The following is a 24,719-nucleotide window of genomic DNA, read 5'->3' as shown; positions in this document are numbered from 1 at the left end:
CTCACTCCCTCCGCTCTTCAATAAAAAAATTCAAAATATAAAAAAAAAAACTGCTTTTTTTTTTTGTCAACATAGATGCAATTAAATCTCAAACTCGATAAGGGTTGGTAGACGTGCATATTTCTGAAGGCTTTAGGAAAGTCATGGTATGTTGTGTTTAGGTCCACTATAAACCCCATTACAGCAGGTCAGCGCATCTCCAGCCTCCATTTTCAAACGGGTGTTGCCAGGTCTCGGCCGGAAAGGAAGCGAGCGGCTCACTAAACGCAAACTGTAACACGAGCTATTCATGTCAAGACATGACAAGAACCACATGTAATATTATTAGTTGTGGTGGCATTCTTGGGATTCTTTTAAATAAGGTCCCATATTTTGCTTTTATATCTTATTGGTCCCCTAATACTGTATCGATTGGTGCAGAATTACAGCCACTTTGATGCAAACCCACAATGAGATTTTCCCAGGAAGTGTCGTTTCGGTGTCTGTAGCTTTTTTTTCATAGAAAAAAATATAAAGATCTCACCAGTTGTTCAGCGTCTTGCCTGACGGAACTAACAAATACATTTTTACAAATTTTAACATCCATTCAACGAGCAACTGCAACGCTTCACACGTTTTTAAGCCGTGACAGTAACCAGTAAACAGCCGGAGGTAACCTTTCCCCTTATGATGTCATTAGGGGACAAGAACGACCAAAGCACGCTTTACCCCTATCGCCATTTCTACTCAAATTAATGTCATATAGTGACATTTTCATAATAGAGGACCTATTGTAAGTTATAAATCTTATGTCTTGCTTCTGAAACTGTCTACATTCGACGTGTATTGCGATATATATTTTATTCTATGTTACAACATGTCGATGTTGCGACATGACGTGTTTACTGATATTAACGAGACCAGTCGGAGTAAAAAAAAAGATTGGACCTGGCAACCCGGCCCGTCGCTCCCGGTACGCAGGGAGTTAACGGCTGACTCGGCAGGGACGCGCCGCGTCCCTCCCTCCCTCCATCCCTCCCTCCATCCCTCTATCCCGGCCCTCCTCGCTCCGTGTGGGCACCGGCGTGGACATGAAGGCGTGAGCGACAATCCCCGCGACCAGCGGAGCGTCTCGGATCCAGGGGAGGCGGGCAGGCAGGCCGGCCGCGCTGCGGACCATGGGCTCCAGAGGCAGGAGGGGATGCTGCGCGGCGCCGGAGGTGAGTGTGTGTGTGTGTGTGTGTGTGTGTGTGTGGTGCGTGCCGCAGTGTGTCGTTATGACGGAGTAACTTCTGGAGGTTCCGCAGCAGATGATGCTGGTACCCGGTCCGGTGATGCTGCGCTCTGACAGGCTGGATGATGTCCTCCAGCGCCTAACTTTCACGTTTTCTCAGTGACGTGATTGTCATTGTGAGACACCATCACCCTGTGGGACGGTGCCTTGCTCGGGATTCGAACCGGCAACCTTCCTCACCCGCCAGGCCGCCACTGTCCCGATTATCAGTTAAGAATCGGCTGTGTGTGTGTGTGGGTGTCTGTATTCAGATACACAACGTTCTCAGAAGTTCCCACTCTGAAAGAAGCTCCTTAAATCTGTTTAAGGTCCTTTCTTCGCAAAGAAAAAATGAAAACTTTGTGTTTTCAGTCAAGTGTGGACATTTGAGGAGAAATATTTTTTGGCTACTAAGGATGTAATAGCGATGCTTAATAAAGTGTGTGTGTGTGTGTGTGTGTACCCAGGTGTTAAGTACCGTGATTGTCCAAACCTCTGCGCCCCTGAAGTCCCGTGCTTCTGTCCCCGCGCCATTACTCATCCCTGCCGCTGACTCGACCCGATTTACGGTTTTACGGGCCTGTGCGGAGTATCCCCGCCCGTCACGCGGGGAGGCCATGCTGGGGCAGTGGTGGCCTAGCGGTTAAGGAAGTGGCCCCATAATCAGAAGGTTTGCCGGTTCGAATCCCGATCCGCCGAGGTGCCACTGAGCAAAGCACCGTCCCCACACACTGCCTCCCCGGGCGCCTGTCATGGCTGCCCACTGCTCACCAAGTGTGATGGGTTAAATGCAGAGGACAAATTTCACTGTGTGCACCATGTGCTGTGCTGCTGTGTATCACATGTGATTCCCATCCTCCAGCCACACCCCCCTAAACTAAACGCCCGTCCGTCTTCCAGACCCCATGGTGAAGTTCAGGGTCTCGGAGTTCGTCCAACACTGAGCTACGGGTCGGAACTGGGTAATCCACGGGAAAAGCCGAGAGGCGGACCAAAGTCCATGCCGGAAATCCCGAGCAGCCATCTGTTAATCCGAAGCAGAAATCCAAAAACGAAGTTCCAAAAGCCAGTAATCCGGAGTAAGAAATCCACACGGAACCAGTTTAGAAGCGGGGCTCGACCGTGAAAAAAAAATCCAACCTTGGCTCTTGGATACTTTTACATATTAAATGCTGGATTTTGGAGGAATGAGAGACCGTAATTTGTCTAAAATGAGGAGAAGTCTCAATTTTATTGTGTAAAAAATGTCCAGGAATTTGTTTTTCCAGCCTCACTTGTGCTTCATGGTCTCCAGAAGCGTACTTAAACCGCAAGGATCCCTGTTGTACCTTTGAGAATGGTCCAGAAACAGACTCCATGAAGGTGGTAAATGTGAAGAACAGGACATTCCTGGTCCAGAAACAGACTCCATGAAGGTGGTAAATGTGAAGAACAGGACATTCGTGGTCCAGAAACAGACTCCATGAAGGTGGTAAATGTGAAGAAACAGGACATTCCTGGTCCAGAAACGGGACTCCATGAAGGTGGTAAATGTGAAGAACAGGACATTCCTGGTCCAGAAACAGACTCCATGAAGGTGGTAAATGTGAAGAACAGGACATTCCTGGTCCAGAAACAGACTCCATGAAGGTGGTAAATGTGAAGAACAGGACATTCCTGGTCCAGAAACGGACTCCATGAAGGTGGTAATGTGAAGAACAGGACATTCCTGGTCCAGAAACAGACTCCATGAAGGTGGTAAATGTGAAGAACAGGACATTCGTGGTCCAGAAACGGACTCCATGAAGGTGGTAAATGTGAAGAACAGGACATTCCTGGTCCAGAAACAGACTCCATGAAGGTGGTAAATGTGAAGAACAGGACATTCGTGGTCCAGAAACAGACTCCATGAAGGTGGTAAATGTGAAGAACAGGACATTCCTGGTCCAGAAACGGACTCCATGAAGGTGGTAAATGTGAAGAACAGGACATTCGTGTCCAGAAACAGACTCCATGAAGGTGGTAAATGTGAAGAACAGGACATTCCTGGTCCAGAAACGGACTCCATGAAGGTGGTAAATGTGAAGAACAGGACATTCCTGGCCAGAAAACAGACTCCATGAAGGTGGTAAATGTGAAGAACAGGACATTCCTGGTCCAGAAACAGACTCCATGAAAGGTGGTAAATGTGAAGAACAGGACATTCCTGGTCCAGAAACGGACTCCATGAAGGTGGTAAATGTGAAGAACAGGACATTCGTGGTCCAGAAACGGACTCCATGAAGGTGGTAAATGTGAAGAACAGGACATTCCTGGTCCAGAAACGGACTCCATGAAGGTGGTAAATGTGAAGAACAGGACATTCCTGGTCCAGAAACGGACTCAATGAAGGTGGTAAATGTGAAGAACAGGACATTCCTGGTCCAGAAACGGACTCCATGAAGGTGGTAAATGTGAAGAACAGGACATTCCTGGTCCAGAAACAGACTCCATGAAGGTGGTAAATGTGAAGAACAGGACATTCCTGGTCCAGAAACAGACTCCATGAAGGTGGTAAATGTGAAGAACAGGACATTCCTGGTCCAGAAACAGACTCCATGAAGGTGGTAAATGTGAAGAACAGGACATTCGTGGTCCAGAAACGGACTCCATGAAGGTGGTAAATGTGAAGAACAGGACATTCGTGGTCCAGAAACAGACTCCATGAAGGTGGTAAATGTGAAGAACAGGACATTCCTGGTCCAGAAACGGACTCCATGAAGGTGGTAAATGTGAAGAACAGGACATTCGTGGCCCGTAATCAGAAGGTTGCCGGTTCGAATCTCGATCCGCCGAGGTGCCACTGAGGTGCCACTGAGCAAAGCACCGTCCCCACACACTGCTCCCCGGGCGCCTGTCATGGCTGCCCACTGCTCAGTCAGGGTGATGGTTAAATACAGAGGACACATTTCACTATGTGCACCGTGTGCTGTGCTGCTGTGTATCACAAGTGACAATCACTTCACTCACTTTAATTTAAAACATAAATGTCCCTTTAACGTCTGAAGGAGGTTTTTGTTATTTATGTTGCCGTGGAGAGGAATTCTCCGCCGTCGGCAGATCTCCCTCTGGTCTCTGTGTGTTCGAGGCCGGCCTCCTGTTGACAATAGAAGTGTGTGTGTGTGTGTGTGTGTGTGTGTGTGTGTGTGTGTGTGTGTGTGTTGTGCGCGCGTGCGCAATGGATTACAGCAGTGTGTGTACTGCGTAGGTGTGTGTGTGGGTGAGAGAGCAGAAGAGATTGTGTGTATGTGTGTATGGGGGGGGGGGGGGGGGGGGGTGAGCGGTCATGCATATTAAACACAAGATGAACACAAAAACGGTGTGAATCACAGCGATCCGCTCTGTGACCTAATTATTATACTTTTCATCTGCACTCTACCCCAATTACTGATTAAACTTCGTCATGCACGTCACCCTGAGGAAATGTGTAGGACGTCAGATAGGGACAGGGTTGGGTTGGGACCGTTAAACTACCCCACCTGCAGATGAAATTGGATGGTATTTAAAGTGAAGTGAAGTGATTGTTCCATTATGACTCACTGCAGCACAGCACACGGGTGACACAACGAAACGTGTCCTCTGCATTTAACCATCACCCTGAGTGAGCAGTGGGCACCATGACAGGCGCCCGGGGGAAGCAGTGTGTGGGGACAGTGCTTTGCTCGGTGGCACCTCAGTGGCACCTGGCGTATCAGGACTCGAACCGGCAACCTTCTGATTACGGGGCCGCTTCCTTAACCGCTAGGCCACCACCGCCCCAGCATTTGTCTAAAAAAAAAAAAAAAAGCACTTTGATTGAGTCCAAGGTAACCATTTTGCTTTTATTCTCAAAATCCGTAGCCGTAGGCATCTGCTGTGCTCTTCCGCAGCAGGGCTAAGGCGGTGTGTCAGAGACCCGATATTAAATTCTGCCGAGGCGGTGAAATGTATACGTTTGGTGGGACGTCCTGTGGACGTCCTGAACACAAGGGCACAACAGACACTCCCATTCGAAGTAAGGCGTGTATAACAAGGTTGATTAATATCAGTTATTTAAGACAAGCAGATTTGCCAAGTACGGTTTGTAACCTGGGTGTGTGTCTGCGTGTGTGTGCTGTGTGACAGCCAGTTAAAAGTGTGTCAATTAATAAAGACAAACGTTTGGATGGCAATTAGATGTTTTAAAGTGGAGTGATTGTCACATGTGATACACAGCAGCACAGCACACAGTGCACACAGTGAAATTTGTCCCTCTGCATTTAACCATCACCCTGCTGTGGAGCAGTGGGGCACCATGACAGGCGCCCGGGGGAGCAGTGTGTGGGACGGTGCTTTGCCTCAGTGGCACCTCAGTGGTACCTTGGCGGATCGGGATTCGAACCAGCAACCTTCTGATTACGGGGCCGCTTCTTTAACCACTAGGCCACCACCGCCCCCTGATTTGCTTGAGGGTGGGGTGTCTACCATGCAGGGAGGCAGAGAGACAGAAACCAGAGGTGGTTAGAGTAAGCCAATATTTTACTCAAGTAGGGGTGGTAGTAGCCTAGTTTGCGACTGCCCAAGTTTTGCTGCATTTTCCATTCGTTGACAATCACCGAAACTCTCCGTCTGACGGAGGGGATCGACGATGGCCGCCGAGGATCATTTGTACAGAAACAAACTGGATAATAATGAGATTTGACCTAAACTGTGTGGAAGCAGCAAGTAAAGTGTGTGTGTGTGTGTGGTGTGTGTGTGAGTTTGAGATCGGCTGCAGCCTCAGCCTGAGTATTCCAGTTATGGAGAGAGGGCTTTATGGGTGTTTTATGTGCTTTTGAACCTGGGACTTTGTGGTCTCCTGGTTCAGAGGCGAGTGTCTAGGCCACCACCACCCTCTATGTTAAATAGTTGACAGTCACAAAGAGCCGCAAACGTGTTGTGTGTGTGTGGTGTGTGTGTTGTGTGTGTCCAGCATACTCCGTCGATCTTGATTAATGTGCTGAAGGTCTCCCCACAGGTTCAGTCGGCACGGTTCTCCAGTCGTACACGTTTTACGCCTGTCAATCACGTCCATTCTGATGCCGGGACTGGCGGCCGCCACGACCCCGTTCTCCAACCGCTCGCCCTCCAACTGAATGACGGCGGTGTGAATCGAAATGTGTGCGTGTGTGGGTGTGTAATTTAGAGGGTTTTTCTCTCTCTCTCTCTCTCTCTGCCCTGCTTCACGTGGCCACGGTTGCCATGACAACACCCCCCCACACACACACTCGAATATGACAGTGTGGTTGCCAGGGTGTCTTTCTCCAGCCAGTGTGTTTATGATTCTCGCTCACACACACACACACACACACACCGAGTAACTGGGGCTCCACCATTAAAAACTCCGTCCTGTGAAGTGCGGATTTGGAAACTGGGTTGCTGTTTGGCTGTGTGTGTGTGTGTGTGTGTGTGTGTGTGTGTGTGTGTGTGTGTGTGTGTGTTGTGTGTGTGTTGCCCGACTGCCAGTTAAAGGAGTGTGTAAACATGGCTGTAACGTGGCCTGGATAGCTCGATACTTGTCAGCTAGATAAATGGCACCGGCGCCTCCAGCGAAGCCCCCCGGCCGGGAATGTGGAACAGCGGTCGGAGATTTACCCGGCAGACCGAAGAAACCCCAGGAGGGTCCAGACAGGAAATGAAGACGAAACTCGAACGTCCCACAACCGCTTTATTTGACTTGATTCTGATTAAAAGGCTGAACTGAGCTCTGTTTCACGTGGATCTAGGTTCGTTACACTCCGCACGATCAGGGGGACCGATATTGAATCCCATCCACAACGTGATCCGACAAACGAGGTTCGAAACGCTCTGAGTGGCGGGGTGGCCGGAGCCGAGGCCTTGCGGGTTCAAGTCCCACTGAGGTCCGTTCGGTCAAGGTGACCGTCCCCACGCGCTGCTCCCCGGGCGCCTGTCATGGCCGCCCACTGCTCACCAAGGGTGACGGTTAAATGCAGAGGACACGTTTCACCGTGTCACCGTGTGCTGTGCTGACAATCGCTTCACTTTAGGGTGTCTATTTAAATGCCCATTTAAGGATATATGGATATATGCAGAGAGATCTTTCTCTTTTGTCATAAATTAAGAAGCAAAATCACGACTTTGTCTCTTTTCAGTTGTAGACGTCTGCGAGTGAACTGGCACCGAGGGCGCCTCGCCCGGCTGTTCCGAGCTCACGCGTCTCCTGGCCCGTCCTACACGCCGGCTGTCGCCATGACGACCTCGGCGCTGCGCCGGCAGGTGAAGAACATTGTGCACAACTACTCGGAGGCGGAGATCAAGGTGCGCGAGGCCACCTCCAACGACCCGTGGGGGCCGTCCAGCTCGCTGATGTCGGAGATCGCCGACCTGACCTTCAGCGTGGTGGCCTTCTCCGAGGTCATGAGCATGGTGTGGAAACGTCTCAACGACCACGGCAAGAACTGGAGACACGTCTACAAGGTTGTGTGTGCGCGTAGGAAAGAGGCATCAGAGACAGAAGCAATGTTCGTTTATGCAGATAGTCACATCATTATTACCCATGGTGCCCTTGTGTGTGTGCATGAGCGCTAAAAGGTAATATTTGCCTTCATCAATTACTATAGGTAAACAGTAATGTTTTCCTCATCGAGCATACCGCCTCAGTGGGTGGGAATGTGCCCAGTTTGGCAACGTAGTGGCACCGGCCTGAACACGCCCACAGCATCCCTTGGTGATTCATTGAATTAGCGCATTTACGTCATTTATCAGACGCCCTTATCCAGAGCGACTTACAATCAGTAGTTACAGGGACAGTCCCCTCCTGGAGACACTCAGGGTTAAGTGTCTTGCTCAGGGACACGACAGCAGTAAGTGGGGTTTGAACCTGGGTCTTCTGGTTCATAGGCGAGTGTGTTACCCACTAAGATACTACCACCCCCCTGCAATTAATGCATGATGCATCAAGGATCAGTACCCTCGAATTATAATTGAACTTTAGATGAATCACATCACGAAAGAAAAAAAAGATTCGCGCCCCGTGCGCGCGACAAACAAGACCAGAACAGGAAATGCGTCTACAACCACAAACGCGATGCAGCTGTGTGTGTGTGTCGCAAATTAATCATAAATTCGCAACGCCTTGAGCTACAACTAAAGCGTTTTCTCAGTATTCGTATTGTGTGTGGGTGTTTATGGGGAGGTTAGTATTAAATATGCTGCAGGGCAGTACAATAATCCACCCCCGATTATTGTTGCCGGGTGAAGGGTCACAGTCCTGGTTAATAAGTTTACATTTACATTTTACAGCATTTACCGGACGCCCTTATCCAGAGCCCCTTACAGTCAGTAGTTACAGGGACAGTCCCCCCTCTGGATTAATTGTGGGAGTAAATGGGTTAATAAGTGAACAAATGATATCTTAAAAAATTAATAATAAACTCTGTTTCAGGCCTTGACGCTCCTGGATTACCTGGCGAAGACGGGTTCGGAGCGCGTGGCGCAGCAGTGCCGGGAGAACGCCTTCACCATCCAGACGCTGCGGGACTTCCAGTACGTGGACCGCGACGGGCGTGACCAGGGCGTGAACGTGCGCGAGAAGGCCAAGCAGCTGGTGGCGCTGCTGAGGGACGAGGACCGGCTGAGGCAGGAGCGAGCGCAGGCGCTCAAGACCAAGGAGAGGATGGCGGGAGGGGGAGGAGGAAGCGGAGGAGGCGGGACGTCCGCGGTCCCGCCCGCTCATCCGGGCCGCAGGACCAGCCAGCCCAGCATGGCGGCGCTGTACGGCGAGGAGTTCAGCCGCTCGCGCGGGTCTCCGTCCTCCTTCAACTGTGAGTTGCCACAACTGCATGGATCGAACGGGAAAACGCACCACAATCAGTCCCTAATTCACCACAGTCTCTCCACAAATTCACCGGCAAGTGACATCTCATACAATCCAGGAGCGTCAACTGAGCAGAAACAGCTCAGTGGGGCGATGGTGGCCTAGTGGTTAAGGAAGCGGCCCCGTAATCAGAAGGTTGCCGAGGTGCTACTGAGCAAAGTACCGTCCCCACACACTGCTCCCCCAGGGTGATGGGTTAAATGCAGAGGACAAATTTCACTCTGTGCACCGTGTGCTGTGCTGCTGGGTATCACAAGTGACAATCACTTCACTTCACAGCTACTGAATAATAAAGAGTGGCTATGGTGTTGATTGCTGGAGATTAGAATGTTTGACTGTTCTTTAACAGTCCTGAACTCAGCCATGGTCAGAATAGACACACGAACAGTCGCCAAGGGCATCCGAGGGACGTGCTGTCAGCAGAGTTCATCGCGTTATCAGATATGAACAGTTCCCAGGCTGCATCCATGCTGGCTTTCTGCAGAGTCAGCAGCTTTTCTCCTGTATCCTGAGCACAGTGCTTCTCGCGGCTCTGCGCAAACCGCCACTCTTTCACACCTGGTTCTAAAGCGAGTGTGTGTGCTTGTGTGTCCTGCACATTGATTTATTTGTACCTAAATGTGTGTGTGTGGGTTTGTACCACGTCAGGTGGACGGGTGGGTGGACGAGTCATCTACTGCTCATCGATACTGACTAACCCCTGAGGAGCAACACAGTACACATTGTTCAATACACACTCACAGGCCATTGACTCTGCCTTATGGTGTTATATACCAGACCTTATCTAGTCCCAGCTAATACTGACCAAACCTCATCTAGTCCCAGCTTTTACTGACCAGACCTCATCTAGTCCCAGCTAATACTGACCAAACCTCATCTAGTCCCAGCTTTTACTGACCAGACCTCATCTAGTCCCAGCTAATACTGACCAGAACTTATCTAGTCCCAGCTAATACTGACCAAACCTCATCTAGTTCCATCTGTTACTGACCAGAACTTATCTAGTCCCAGTTGTTACTGACCAAACCTCATCTAGTCCCAGCTAATACTGACCAGAACTTATCTAGTCCCAGCTAATACTGACCAAACCTCATCTAGTTCCATCTGTTACTGACCAGAACTTATCTAGTCCCAGTTGTTACTGACCAAACCTCATCTAGTCCCAGCTAATACTGACCAGAACTTATCTAGTCCCAGCTAATACTGACCAAACCTCATCTAGTTCCATCTGTTACTGACCAGAACTTATCTCCTCCCAGTTGTTACTGACCAAACCTCATCTAGTCCCAGCTTTTACTGACCAGACCTCATCTAGTCCCAGCTAATATTGACCAAACCTCATCTAGTTCCATCTGTTACTGACCAGAACTTATCTCCTCCCAGTTGTTACTGACCAAACCTCATCTAGTCCCAGCTTTTACTGACCAGACCTCGTCCCAGCTAATACTGACCAAACCCCCTCTCGTTCCATCTGTTACTGACCAGAACTTATCTCCTCCCAGTTGTTACTGACCAAACCTCATCTAGTCCCAGCTTTTACTGACCAGACCTCATCTAGTCCCAGCTAATATTGACCAAACCTCATCTAGTTCCATCTGTTACTGCCAGAACTTATCTAGACCCAGTTGTTACTGACCAAACCTCATCTAGTCCCAGCTTTTACTGACCAGACCTCATCTAGTCCCAGCTAATACTGACCAAACCTCATCTAGTTCCATCTGTTACTGACCAGAACCTATCTAGTCCCAGTTGTTACTGACCAAACCTCATCTAGTCCCAGTTGTTACTGACCAAACCTCATCTAGTCCCAGCTGTTACTGACCAAACCTCATCTAGTCCCAGCTTTTACTGACCAGACCTCATCTAGTCCCAGCTAATACTGACCAGAACTTATCTAGTCCCAGCTAATACTGACCAAACCTCATCTAGTTCCATCTGTTACTGACCAGAACTTATCTAGTCCCAGTTGTTACTGACCAGACCTTATCTAGTCCCAGCTAATACTGACCAAACCTCATCTAGTCCCAGCTAATACTGACCAGACCTTATCTAGTCCCAGCTAATACTGACCAAACCTCTTCTAGTCCCATCTGTTACTGACCAGAACTTATCTAGTCCCAGTTGTTACTGACCAGACCTTATCTAGTCCCAGCTAATACTGACCAAACCTCATCTAGTCCCAGCTAATACTGACCAGACCTTATCTAGTCCCAGCTAATACTGACCAAACCTCTTCTAGTCCCAGCTGTTACTGACCAGACCTTATCTAGTCCCAGCTAATACTGACCAAACCTCTTCTAGTCCCAGCTGTTACTGACAAGACCTTATCTAGTCCCAGCTAATACAGACCAAACCTCTTCTAGTCCCAGCTGTTACTGACCAGACCTTATCAAATTCCAGCTGTTACTGACCAGATCTTATCTAATTCCAGCTGTTATTGACCAGATCCCATCTAGTCCCAGCTGTTACTGACCAGATATTATCTAGTTCCAGCTGTTTCACATCATTTTCATAAATCTCTGGAGATGTTAATGTCCTCTATAGTATACACGTTCATTTGTTTATGTGGCACTGTTCTGTCATGTCGATGATGTAGCGGACTGTTCTCTAGCCATTCGGTTGTAATTTAGCCGGCTCCTGTTTGTGACCCAGTTTTGAAGCTGCTCCGGTTGCCAGATGTTGCCTCACAAGCATCCACAACCCAAAATCATCACCCCTCCACCCCACCATGCACGAGAGCAGAAATCTAGGTTTTGTCCAGATGCTACCAGCGTGAACTCTTAATAACATCTGAATAAAAAACATATGAAACTACCACTTTTACCTACTTAGCATTAATATTATTATTCTAATCATTTTTATTACTGTTATAATGGGCATTGGGTGCCACTTGTGTTGTTTATTAGACATTTGATATCGACCCGAGAGCAGCATCCGTGTCCTGCCTCATAAATAAGGAGAAATCAATTAGATAGATTACGCATATAAATAAACCCCCCCTGCATGCACACCATGGTGCCTTATTGATGTCACTGGTACATTCAGTTTACTTCTGTCCACTTAAATTCTAATGGAATATTATTGCATGTTAAATAGAATTTAATAAAAGCAACAGCGTCATTTGTTTCTCTTGCAGCCTCGTCGTCGTCTCCGCGGGCGTCTGATCTGGAGCAGACTCGGCCGCAGACCAGCGGAGAGGAGGAGCTGCAGCTACAGCTGGCCCTCGCCATGAGCAGGAGGAGAGCCAGAGGGTACACATGCTGTACACACACACACACACACACACACACACGTACGAACACACTCGGCTGGGTCATTCAACAAACGGAGTTCATAAGCAACAGGGCCAAGGGAGCAGGAAATAAATGATGCCCGGAGCTGCTTCCTGGTTCCATGCTTGCTGCTGAAATTAAATCTGGTGGTAGTGGCCTTGTGGGTAACACACTCGCCTATGAACCAGAAGACCCAGGTTCAAATCCCACTCACTACCATCGTGTCCCGGAGCAAGACACTTAACCCTGAGTGTCTCCAGGGGGGGACTGTCCCTGTCTACTGATTGTAAGTCGCTCTGGATAAGGCCGTCTGGTAAATATCTCGGCACCAGAAGCCTCCAGAACTGTTTCGGTGGCATAAGAGGGACAGGCACAACATCAGGCAGGGGGTTTTAATGTTGTGGCTGATTGTCTTTGGGAATATAAATTCACTTCTTACACAGAAAAACTTCCGTCCACCTGTGTGTGTGAGGATGTTCATTTTTAGGTTTTGTGCTGCCACCACATGGCGACGATTGGGAACTGCAGTCTGAAACTTTCCCTGTGATCTATTTTTTCAGACCTTTATCCCAAACACATCCTGTTAAAAGGTTTTTCGTATTAACATAATATAATGCCTCATGGATGTGCTTGCTTTTCCTCAAGGCTTTATTAACATTATTTATCTTTTTTTTTTAATTCATACAATCGGGCAAGTTTTTTTTTTTTTTTCGTCAGTTTGGTTTTCATTTTGAGAGAATTTCAGAGGTGGCTGTTCATCTTGCATGGAGGTAGCCCTTTCCTCCAACCCCCTTTGCTATGGAGACTGAGTTTAGGTTAGAGTGGTAGAGGTAACTGTTTAAAAATCTGTCAAAATAATAATCATAAATGATGAAATCGTCATTGGTCTCACTTGGTCTCCCTGACACGGGCAATGTTCCCGGATCATCGTCCTTCCCTCTAAGGGTCTTCCGTAGCTGCTTCAGGATATGGATCCGTCTGTCTGTCTGCCTATCTGTCTGTTAGCATTTAAAAAATTATTGTTTCGTTGATGTATGGACGTTTTACGGTGAATTTTTGAACTGTAGTTTTTGTAATTTGAGAGATTGCGCAGATATCATGAACAATTGTACTGAAACTCCATGGCCAAGTCCCTGATGTAAAAATGTGCTAACGTCGTTTAATGTCCGAGTACTGTGTGTGTGTGTAGAAGTACAGAACCATCAGTCTCTTCTCTCTGTAGGAACACCGCAGTCGCCAAGGAGACGAGTCGCTGCTCCAGAAATCCTTACAGAACAGTAGGAGAGACACTGATCCAGGCACAGGAGAGGTGTGTGGTGTGTGGTGTGTGTGTACACACTCTTGTCCAGAGCGACGTACAGTGTACTGTCTACGTGTAAATGGAAGTGTGAAAAGAACGGTTGTGTACGTGGGACAGGGGTGGCCTGGCGGACCCGTAATCGGAAGGTTGCTGGTTCGAAGGTGCCACCCAGCAAAGTGCCATCCCTACACACTGCTCCCCCGGCGCCTGTCATGGCTGCCCACTGTTCACCAAGGGTGACGGGTTCGAAGCAGAGTGCTGTGTGCTGTGTGCCACCCCGTGTGTCAATGACAATCACTTCACTGTCACATGAGAGATGTAGCCGTGCTCGTTCCTGTGTGTACAGTCGGCCATGATCGACTTGGTGGACATATTGGGCCTGCATCTGGTGAACCACCTGGCGATGACCCCTGGGATGCCCAGCCTACCTGCCCCGTGAATTCGGACCCCTGGGAGTCTGCTGGTAGCGCCCACAAACACACATAAACACGCACAAAGAAAAGATGGTTTGTGATGCTTACCGCTTTCTTTCGTCTCTCCTCGTCTCTCAGCTGCAGTGAATAACTGCACACCGGAAATTGGAAGTCCCTGGATGTCCCGCCCTGTGTCCAGCAGCCCCGCCCAGCCATGGGGCAACAGCCAGTCACCGACTGATCCTTGGGAAGCCCCACCCGTGAATCCCAGCTCCAGCCCTGGTGATCAAACTTGGAGAAGTCCGGCTAATAAAGGTAATATTCCCACTAATTGACCTTCCGTCTTTACCACAAGCGCTGTGGCCGAACGGCGTTATGTTCCAGGGGCTGCTGGGACGCATCCATTCAGCCTACAGGAACCGGAGGGTAAAAACGGAGATGATGGGCTACCTGACCTCTTCAGCCCCCGCTCCGAAAGCCCAGCAGGTATCTGTCTATCTGTCCACCCATCTGTCTATCCATGCATCCATTCTTCTGTCTATTCAACTGTCTGCCTGTCTGTCTATCTGTCTGTCTGTCCACCCATTGGTCTATCCATGCATCCATTCTTCTGTCTATTCAACTGTCTGTCTGTCTGTCTGTCTGTCCACCCACCTGTCTATCTGTCTATTCATTCATCCATTCTTCTGTCTATTCAACTGTCTGTCAACCCATCTGTCTATCCATGCATCCATTTTTGTCTATTCAACTGTCTGTCTGTCTGTCCACCCATCTGTCTAGCTGTCTATTCATTCATCCATTTTTCTGTCTATTCTTCTATCTGTCCACCCATCTGTCTATCCATGCATCCATTCTTCTGTCTATTCAACTGTCTGTCGTCTGTCTGTCCTGTCCACCCATCTGTCTATCTGAATCCATTCTTGTATATTCAACTGTCTGTCTGTCTGTCTGTCTGTCTGTCCACCCATCGTCTTTCCATGCATCCACTCTTCTGTCTATTCAACTGTCTGTCTGTCTGTCTGTCCACCCATCTGTCTATCCATGCATCCATTCTTCTGTCTATTCAACTGTCTGTCTGTCCACCCATCTGTCTATCCATGAATCCATTCTTGTCTATTCAACTGTCTGTCTGTCTGTCTGTCTGTCCACCCATCTGTCTTTCCATGCATCCACTCTTCTGTCTATTCAACTGTCTGTCTGTCTGTCTGTCTGTCCACCCATCTGTCTATCCATGCATCCATTCTTCTGTCTATTCAACTGTCTGTCTGTCTGTCTGTCCACCCATCTGTCTATCCATGAATCCATTCTTGTCTATTCAACTGTCTGTCTGTCTGTCTGTCCACCCATCTGTCTTTCCATGCATCCACTCTTCTGTCTATTCAACTGTCTGTCTGTCTGTCCACCCATCTGTCTATCCATGCATCCATTCTTCTGTCTATTCAACTGTCTGTCTGTCCACCCATCTGTCTATCCATGAATCCATTCTTGTCTATTCAACTGTCCGTCTGTCTGTCTGTCCACCCATTGGTCTATCCATGCATCCATTCTTCTTCTCTATTCAACTGTCTGTCTGTCTGTCTGTCTGTCCACCCACCTGTCTATCTGTCTATTCATTCATCCATTCTTCTGTCTATTCAACTGTCTGTCAACCCATCTGTCTATCCATGCATCCATTTTTGTCTATTCAACTGTCTGTCTGTCTGTCCACCCATCTGTCTAGCTGTCTATTCATTCATCCATTTTTCTGTCTATTCTTCTATCTGTCCACCCATCTGTCTATCCATGCATCCATTCTTCTGTCTATTCAACTGTCTGTCTGTCTGTCTGTCCACCCATCTGTCTATCCATGCATCCATTCTTGTCTATTCAACTGTCTGTCTGTCTGTCTGTCTGTCCACCCTGTCCATCCATGTCTATTCATGTCTGTCTCTGTCACTCTGTCTGTCATTCACTGTCTTCTGTCTGTCTGTCTGTCCACCCATCTGTCTATCCATGCATCCATTCTTCTGTCTATTCAACTCTGTCTGTCTGTCCACCCATCTGTCTATCCATGAATCCATTCTTGTCTATTCAACTGTCTGTCTGTCTGTCTGTCTGTCCACCCATCTGTCTTTCCATGCATCCACTTTCTGTCTATTCAACTGTCTGTCTGTCTGTCTGTCCACCCATCTGTCTATCCATGCATCCTTCTTCTGTCTATTCAACTGTCTGTCTGTCCACCCATCTGTCTATCCATGAATCCATTCTTGTCTATTCAACTGTCTGTCTGTCTGTCTGTCTGTCCACCCATCTGTCTTTCCATGCATCCACTCTTCTGTCTATTCAACTGTCTGTCTCTGTCTGTCTGTCCACCCATCTGTCTATCCATGCATCCATTCTTCTGTCTATTCAACGTCTGTCTGTCTGTCCACCCATCTGTCTATCCATGAATCCATTCTTGTCTATTCAACTGTCTGTCTGTCTGTCTGTCCACCCATCTGTCTGTCCATGCATCCACTCTTCTGTCTATTCATCTGTCTGTCTGTCTGTCTGTCCACCCATCTGTCTATCCATGCATCCATTCTTCTGTCTATTCAACTGTCTGTCTATCTGTCACCCATCTGTCTATCCATGAATCCATTCTTGTCTATTCAACTGTCTGTCTGTCTGTCTGTCCACCCATCTGTCTTTCCATGCATCCACTCTTCTGTCTATTCAACTGTCTGTCTGTCTGTCTGTCTGTCCACCCATCTGTCTATCCATGCATCCATTCTTCTGTCTATTCAACTGTCTGTCTGTCCACCCATCTGTCTATCCATGCATCCATTCTTCTGTCTATTCAACTGTCTGTCTGTCTGTCTGTCCACCCATCTGTCTTTCCATGCATCCACTCTTCTGTCTATTCAACTGTCTGTCTGTCTGTCTGTCCACCCATCTGTCTATCCATGCATCCATTCTTCTGTCTATTCAACTGTCTGTCTGTCTGTCCACCCATCTGTCTATCCATGAATCCATTCTTGTCTATTAAACTGACTGTCTGTCTGTCTGTCTGTCCACCCATCTGTCTTTCCATGCATCCATTCTTCTGTCTATTCAACTGTCTGTCTGTCTGTCTGTCTGTCCATCCATCTGTCTTTCCATGCATCCATCTTCTGTCTATTCAACTGTCTGTCTGTCTGTCTGTCCACCCATCTGTCTATCCATGAATCCATTCTTGTCTATTAAACTGACTGTCTGTCTGTCTGTCTGTCCACCCATCTGTCTTTCCATGCATCCACTCTTCTGTCTATTCACTGTCTATCTGTCTGTCTGTCCACCCATTGTCTTCTGCATCTCTTCTGTCTATTCATACTGTCTGTCTTTGTCTGTCTGTCCACCCATCTGTCTATCCATGATCCATTCTTCTGTCTATTCAACTGTGTCTGTCTGTCTGTCTGTCCACCCATCTGTCTTTCCATGCATCCATTCTTCTGTCTATTCAACTGTCTCTGTCTGTCTGTCCACCCATTGGTCTCTGTCTATCATTCATCATTCTTCTGTCTATTTTATGTCTTTCACCCCATCTGTCTATCCATGCATCCATCTTCTGTCTATTCAACTGTCTGTCTGTCTGTCTGTCCCCCATCTGTCTTCCATGCATCCATTCTTCTGTTCTATTCGTCTGGTCTGTCAACCCATCTGTCTATCTGTCTGTCCGTCCATCTATCCATTTCTGTCTGTGTGTTCTTCATTCATCTTGTCTGTCCATACAGCTGTCTGTCTTTCCTCCTGTGTATCTGTTTGTCTGTTTGTCTCTCTTTCTATGTGTCCAGCCCCGTCTGTCCATCCACCCGTCTGTCTGTCAATCCAACCATCAATCTGTCTATCCGTCTGTTTATCAATTTCTATGTCTGTCTGTCTCTCCATCCAACTGTCTGTCTTCCACCTGTGTATTCATCTGTCTGTCTATGAATCTGTCCATCTTGGTATCCATCAATCTGTGTCCTTGACTATTCATTTGTCCATCATGTGTCTGTTTGTTCATCCATCTGTCAGTCTACCATCTGTCTGTCTGTCTGTCCATCCATCCCCTATCCATTTGACTGGCTGTCCTTTCGTCTGTTCTTTCGTTCCACCTGTTTTCCGCCTGTTTGACTGTTTTTATCTCAGGTCCGGATCCTTTTGGCGACTCTGTCATGATGCATCACATGAACGGGCGAGTTGGAGACAGCCCTGTGACCTTTGACTCTCGACTGGGCCCTCCACTGACAGCAGCACCTCCTCGGCCCTGCCGGACCCCAGAGACTTTCCTCGGTCCCGTAGCCGCTTCCCTCATCAACCTGGACGCGCTGATCCCCTCCAAACAGTCGGCCAAGAGCAAAAACCCATTCCTCTCAGGTGAGAGGCGGAGCCATGCGCCTCAATAATCCAGAATAGAGGTACAGGGCGTGTTCACCCCACCGTCTCTCCTCCTTCTGCCTCGCAGGCCTCAGCGCGCCGTCCCCCACCAACCCTTTCCACTGTGACCAGCCTCGGCTGACCCTCAACCAGATGCGGCCAAACTCCACTCGCCCCTCCGCCCGGCGCCCTCGCAGCGGCGCTCCCCTACAGCGCCTCCCTGCCCCTGCCTCAGCCCCAGCACCCCGCGCCCTCCCTGCCCTCCTCCTACACCCAGCCCGCCAGGGCCTCCTGGACCTGCCCCCAACCTGCCCCAGCCGCTGCTGCCCCTCTCGCCGGCCCCGCCGCAGCCGGAGCGCCACGCCAACAACCCCTTCCTGTGAGAGCTCCGCCGGGGGGGCGGACTTGGACTGCGCTCAGCAGCCGTATTTTTCTACACTGAAACCCACTATTCCCTGGTTCGAATGTGACGGGGTCCGGGGTCGACTGAATGTTACAGTTCTGTGAGTCGGACTGTCCAACGTGCAAAAAAAAAAAAAAAAAAAAAAAACCTGAGCGCGTGTGCATAGTATGTCACACACACACACACACACGCTTCCAACAGCAAATATCCTCAATTGTGATGCAGACACACACGGCGTGAGACTGCTTTACCAAACGACGTAAATATATGTGCACACCGCATGCACATACACACACACACACACACGCGCAAACACATTCCAATATCGAGCCTTTTCTAGCATGCTGCTTCGTTAGACCTTATAGAGAGAACCCGCCTCCTCGCGCTCAACTACAACAGGTTCTAAAGCCCTCTCCACCTGGGAATAATATGAATCATCGTATAGTGGTTTAAAAACGTCAAAAATCACATTTTTCGACCATCTTTAAACCAACATAAGCCTCAGCATCCCGCGATTGGCCCTCGTAGATGCTGCCAGTAATTTAGATTGTTTTGGCCTTTTACAGCCTATTGCCTGAGAAACGTTAGATTTAGCTTCCTTTTTGAAAGCACGACTATGACCGTGTTGTTGCTACCCAACTTCATTTGGTCATTTTATGCTGTGGCCGTGTGGTAACTTTACTAATCAGGTGGAATAAAAAGCAGGTCCGTGCTGATCAAAACTAAAACTGGCAAAAAAAGCAGTTCTGGCAACATACGCAAATCTGGCAAAAATTTATTTCACTGCGCTACCGAATAACCAGTCTCGGTGCTAAAGCCAAGAGGATTCGGAGGGATGAGGCTACAGCAGCTCTCTATCGCCTCTTGTGGTGGTATTTCAAGACAGGTAGCTGATAAGCAAAGAGCAGCACTTTGTTTTATTACGTTCTTAAACACTTTATAATAATTATTATATACACACACACACACACACACACAGTATGGGCCAAAAGTTTGGCATTCAAAGTCTTTTCTTTACTTTCATGACCATTTACGTTGATTCTCACTGAAGGCATCAAACTATGAATGAACACATGTGGAGTTATGTACTTAACAAAAAGTGGAGACCTGACCTCCACAGTCACCGGACCTGAACCCAATCCAGATGGTTTGGGGTGAGCTGGACCAACAAGTGCTAAACACCTCTGGGAACTCCTTCAAGACTGTTGGAGAAGCATTTCAGGTGACGACCTCTTGAAGCTCATGGAGAGAATGCCAAGAGTGTACAAAGCAGTAATCAGAGCAAAGAAACTAGAATATAAAACATGTTTTCACTTATTTCACCTTTTTTTTGTTAAGTACGTAACTCCACACGTGTTTATTCATAGTTTTGATGCCTTCAGTGAGAATCTACCAACGTAAATGGTCATGAAAATAAAGAAAACACGTTGAATGAGAAGGTGCGTCCAAACTTTATATATATAGTTAAATTTACATGAACATTCCCAGGGCTTGGAATTCCATCTGGATAGTGCTAAAGATTGTTATACAAATCTGGAAAGTAGAATTTTTATGTTAAATGTTGTCACTCCCCCTTTTTCTGTCGTTTTTTTTGTGGCTCTCTTATTGTTGCCTTTGCATCTACAGGCTGCTCTGGAATCTTACCAACCCCACCGCCCTTTTCCAGAAACAGGTGCCTGCATCACCAACAGACCCACGATGCGCTGGCGCTGGCCCCGCCCACCTCGCTTACGGGATCTCAGGGGGCTCCACTCACCGGAAGGCCACTGAGAGGCCTGTGAAACACTGGTCACCCCACCCAACCGCGAGAGGGATGTTTGCTTTCTGGTGCGACCTGCTTTGTGTTGTACGGAGTGAAGTTCAGTGTTTTAAAAGGCCTGGCAAAGATGTGCTGGTTGCTCGGTGATAATGTAATCTCGTCATGATGAGTATGGATAAATAATTCCGGAAGCACCAATAAATGAATGTGGTTTGCAGTTTCACTTCTATGCCTTTTCTCTTTCAGCCTCTCTTTTTTTCTCCCTCCCTCCCACACTGTCTGTTAGACTATTTATGTATTTTTATATATTTGGTGTTGATGGGAGTTCACAAAGCAGAATTACGTGAGAAAAATTGGTCCTGTAAACAATATATTTTTAAGTAGTGTTTTTAGACAGCACATGCTTTGCTGTCTACAGCTTTAACTATGCGTGGTTTGAGGAAATGTTCCATATGTGGTCTCTTTCCGTCGGCATGCACAAATTACATCATTTTGGAGAAAAGTCATCTGTCTTTGCATGATGTTGTGCTCTGAACACCTTAAAACCGTCCAGTCCACTGATGAAGAGGAATACGCATCGATAGTAACTCGTAACATTAATACAAGTGAAATAGTGTAGTATGTATAATATTGTACAGTATAGTTTCCTCTATATTAACGGGCTCTTTTAACGCCCTTTTGTCAGGGCTGGAAGTTGGGGGTCTTTTAGTCCGACCCTGGTTCTGTTGTGGCCTTGTGGGTGTGGAGGAACTAAAGGACGTGTGGCTCTGTGGCCCAGGTGAGAAGGCAGGGGTGGGGGGTGTGGCCGGTGAGGGGTTAATGCTATTTATGGGGCTGGATGCGTGGGTGGTGTCACAGGCATGAGTGGTTGGTGGAGAAGATGGTTGGTTTGGGTTTGGAACGGTTTCGGTTAGGGTTGTGGTGGTCTGGCATTTGGGTGGGATGACCTCACAGGTGGTTTGGGTGAAGCTTTGTGTTTGGTCCTGACAAGAAGCTTCTTTGAAGTTTGAAATGAGATTTTCTTCCTTCGAATGACCGAACTGTACCAGGTTACAAAGATCGAAAACTGCAGTAATTTTCTGTGGCTCTGTGTTGACGGGCCAGAAGGAGCCGTCAGAGGAGAAGAACCCTGAAGAGACAGGTTCAAAGGCCACTCGGGCTGAGGACTGATGTTGGTTTGATCGCCAGTGACATGGTCCATCCCAAACTGAGGCTTCTTAGACAGGTTCAATGGAGCTTCTTCCCCCTCAGTGTTGGTGTCATTGATTCTGACCTGCAGAAAAAGCAGTCAAAAAAAACAACGGTTGACATTTCATGACAGGATGTGTACACCAACCCTTTTTGTTCAAGGACCAGTGGACAAATGCTTGTATCCAAATGACCACCATACCTGCATGAATTGTCCCTCCTGCTTTCTGAAACTTCTCGGTTGTGGCCGCCAGCCTCCAGGCACTCATGCACTGGCTGATGGGAGTTGGAGTGCCTCTTGTTGAGGTCTGTGGTATTGGGTCGCTCTGGAGAACCCGAGGCAGCACTTCCTGACCTAGGGCTCATCCACGGCATTTCACTTTCCCACTTCTCCTGGCCTCCTCCTTCACCATCCCAATTATCCGGATGCTCTTGTGGAACGTAGGATCCCTGAACGTTGAGGCGGTGTTCCTCACATACATTGCAAGATGCCTTGCTGGTTGATGCAGGAGGTGTCTCCAGTAATATGGCCCATAATGCAGATGAGAGGTATACTGCCCATAATGCTCTGGAGGTGGCATGAACGAAGACCCTGGAAAAAGTTGTCCAGGTATTGGAGGGTAACACCTCTGGTTCTCAAGGAACCAATCTGGGTTTGAAGGTTGCACGTAGGGGTCAAAAAAGGGATGGAGATGATGAGGAAGGGAGTAAGGTTGATAAGTTAAAGGCTCCATCAGACCATGTAGCGATACTTTGAACTCAGGATAAGGAGGAAGCATCCATGCTGGAGTTGGGTCGTAGATGTGAGCCACTGGACGGATGAGGGCTCCACACTTGGCACAATCTGATGAGGCTGCTTCTTCAACGCTCTCCCTGTGGGCAATGGCAGGAGAAGGTTTGTTTGGAGGTTCTTCCCTCTGGTCCCTTCCTTCATCGCAGTTTAGCATTTTCGCACTGGGACCTTCCGCATTGGTCCCGCTGTAGGAGGCCAGTGGTTCCTTCTCATGGTTCCTTTTCACACTGTGAGTTGAAGCTGTGGTCTTTTCGTGGTAGAGTCAGGATCCTGGACCTTGGACGTGGCAGTAACTGCAGGTCCGGTGCTCCGCCCTTGCCTGGACATGAGGGACATGGACTTTTTGCACAGGTCGTACTTCATGTGGTTGAACAGGTGGGACTTTCGGTCGCAGGTGAAAGGGCACTGGAAGCAGTGGTACTTAAACGGCTTTCCCCGCGGCCGCGGGATGTAGTGAGGCTTTTTTGGCTTGCGCTCCTTACTTTCTCCATCCATGCTTTTCTTTTAGGGTACTGGAGCTCCGTCTGCAGGATGGCTTCCCAAATTAGTTACCTTTCCAGATTCTGGACTAGAAAGGAAAATGACAAAATGAAGAACCACCGAGGTCCAGATAGTTATTTCTATTTTAAACATTGTCATTGCATCCGTCTCTGATTTGGTTTAGTGACAAATACCCCGATAAGGTTTAGCACCAGCCAGCAGGTCATCATACACGTACCAAAACATCCTCCCGACGTGAAAACTTCCCGTTTGTCTCACGACTGGACTACTGTAACTCCCTTTCAAGCTGGTCTACAACTATGTACCATCCGACCTCTACAACTAATACAAAATGCAGCAGCACGACTGATCTTCTACCTTCCCAAATTCTCCCACACCACCCCTCTGCTACTTCACTGGCTCCCAGTAGCTGCACGCATCAGGTTCAAAATACTGATGCTGGCCTACAAAGCCAAACATGGAGCAGCACCATCCTACCTCACAGCCCTTATTACACCTCGCACTGCACCTCGTATACTCCGAGCCTCCAGTACTGCTCGCCTGGTCCCTCCATCTCTGAAGGTAAAAGGAAGACATTCATCTAGACTCTTCTCCGTCTTGGCCCCTCGGTGGTGGAATGAACTTCCCCTCGAGGTCAGAACAGCTCAGTCACTGAGCACCTTCAAACGACAGCTCAAGACCTTCCTCTTTAGAGAATATTTAGATAAATTGTAATTTTCTTGTTGTCGAACTTGTGTACAGAATCTACAACAGAGTGAATAAATAGATGTATTCATAGTTGGGGTCCTAGTGAACCGGAATTGATCTCTTCATCGATGGTAACGTTGTAAGTCGCTCTGGATAAGGGTGTCTGCCAAATGCCGTAAATGTAAATGTTTAAATGTGCATCCAAAATTGTGATAATTCCCGGATGTAAGTGATCCATTTCTGGTTTTGCATTTTTTGTTAAGGGTCTAGTCATAGGCAACGGTTGCACTGCCGCCCACGGCCAAAATAACAGCTATGTCCCGGCTGCGCCTGCGCAAACACCCACTCGTGGTTCTGCAATTTGCCCCGGGCCAGAACGGGGAGTTTTGCATGAAGCCGCCTGGAATTATTCTTAGATGGAAACGGCAGTCTGGCCGACCTGCGGTCCTGAATGCACTTTTATCAAACAGCCTTATTCACAGTCCGTAAGAGCAGGGACAGTCCCCCTGGAGACACTCAGGGTTAAGTATCCTGCTCAGGGACACACTAGGCCACCAACAACACCCCACTTCTCTGTTTTTGCTTGTTTGTTTAATTTTAGGACCATCTATTTGTCTCTCTGTCTCTCTTCTGTTCTCGTATGGTAATCTTTGACCCACCCTCGTTGCAAGATGTTGCAAGAAGTCACCCCTCAAGTTCTCCCAGTTGCCATAGGCAGCGTCTCTATGGTCTCACCTGACCTTCAGTTCCTACTTCTGCTCCCAAACATTGAAATGTCATTAAAACGTCTAGACATGAACATGGAAAATGTACATGAACGTTCATGGAATTTCAAAAAAACAAAATTATTTTGTAAATGGTTAGTTTCCCTTTTAAATCTTCTGCACGTCTTTACTAAAGGACGAATGGAGTTCAGAGTTCAAGTTTGGGCTGTTCTGCGTGT

At 48.1% G+C, this 24,719-nt stretch overlaps 1 pseudogene; it reads left to right on the top strand.

The window, feature by feature from the left end:
* Window positions 1–1,030: 1,030 nt before the first annotated feature.
* On the top strand, window positions 1,031–20,830 carry LOC114785903 (epsin-3-like; annotated as a pseudogene).
* The last annotated feature ends 3,889 nt before the right edge of the window (window positions 20,831–24,719 follow it).

Source organism: Denticeps clupeoides, chromosome 3 (genome assembly GCF_900700375.1).
Source record: "Denticeps clupeoides chromosome 3, fDenClu1.1, whole genome shotgun sequence".
In the NCBI taxonomy this organism is placed as follows: domain Eukaryota; kingdom Metazoa; phylum Chordata; class Actinopteri; order Clupeiformes; family Denticipitidae; genus Denticeps; species Denticeps clupeoides.
This window is presented reverse-complemented; position numbering and strand designations above follow the sequence as displayed.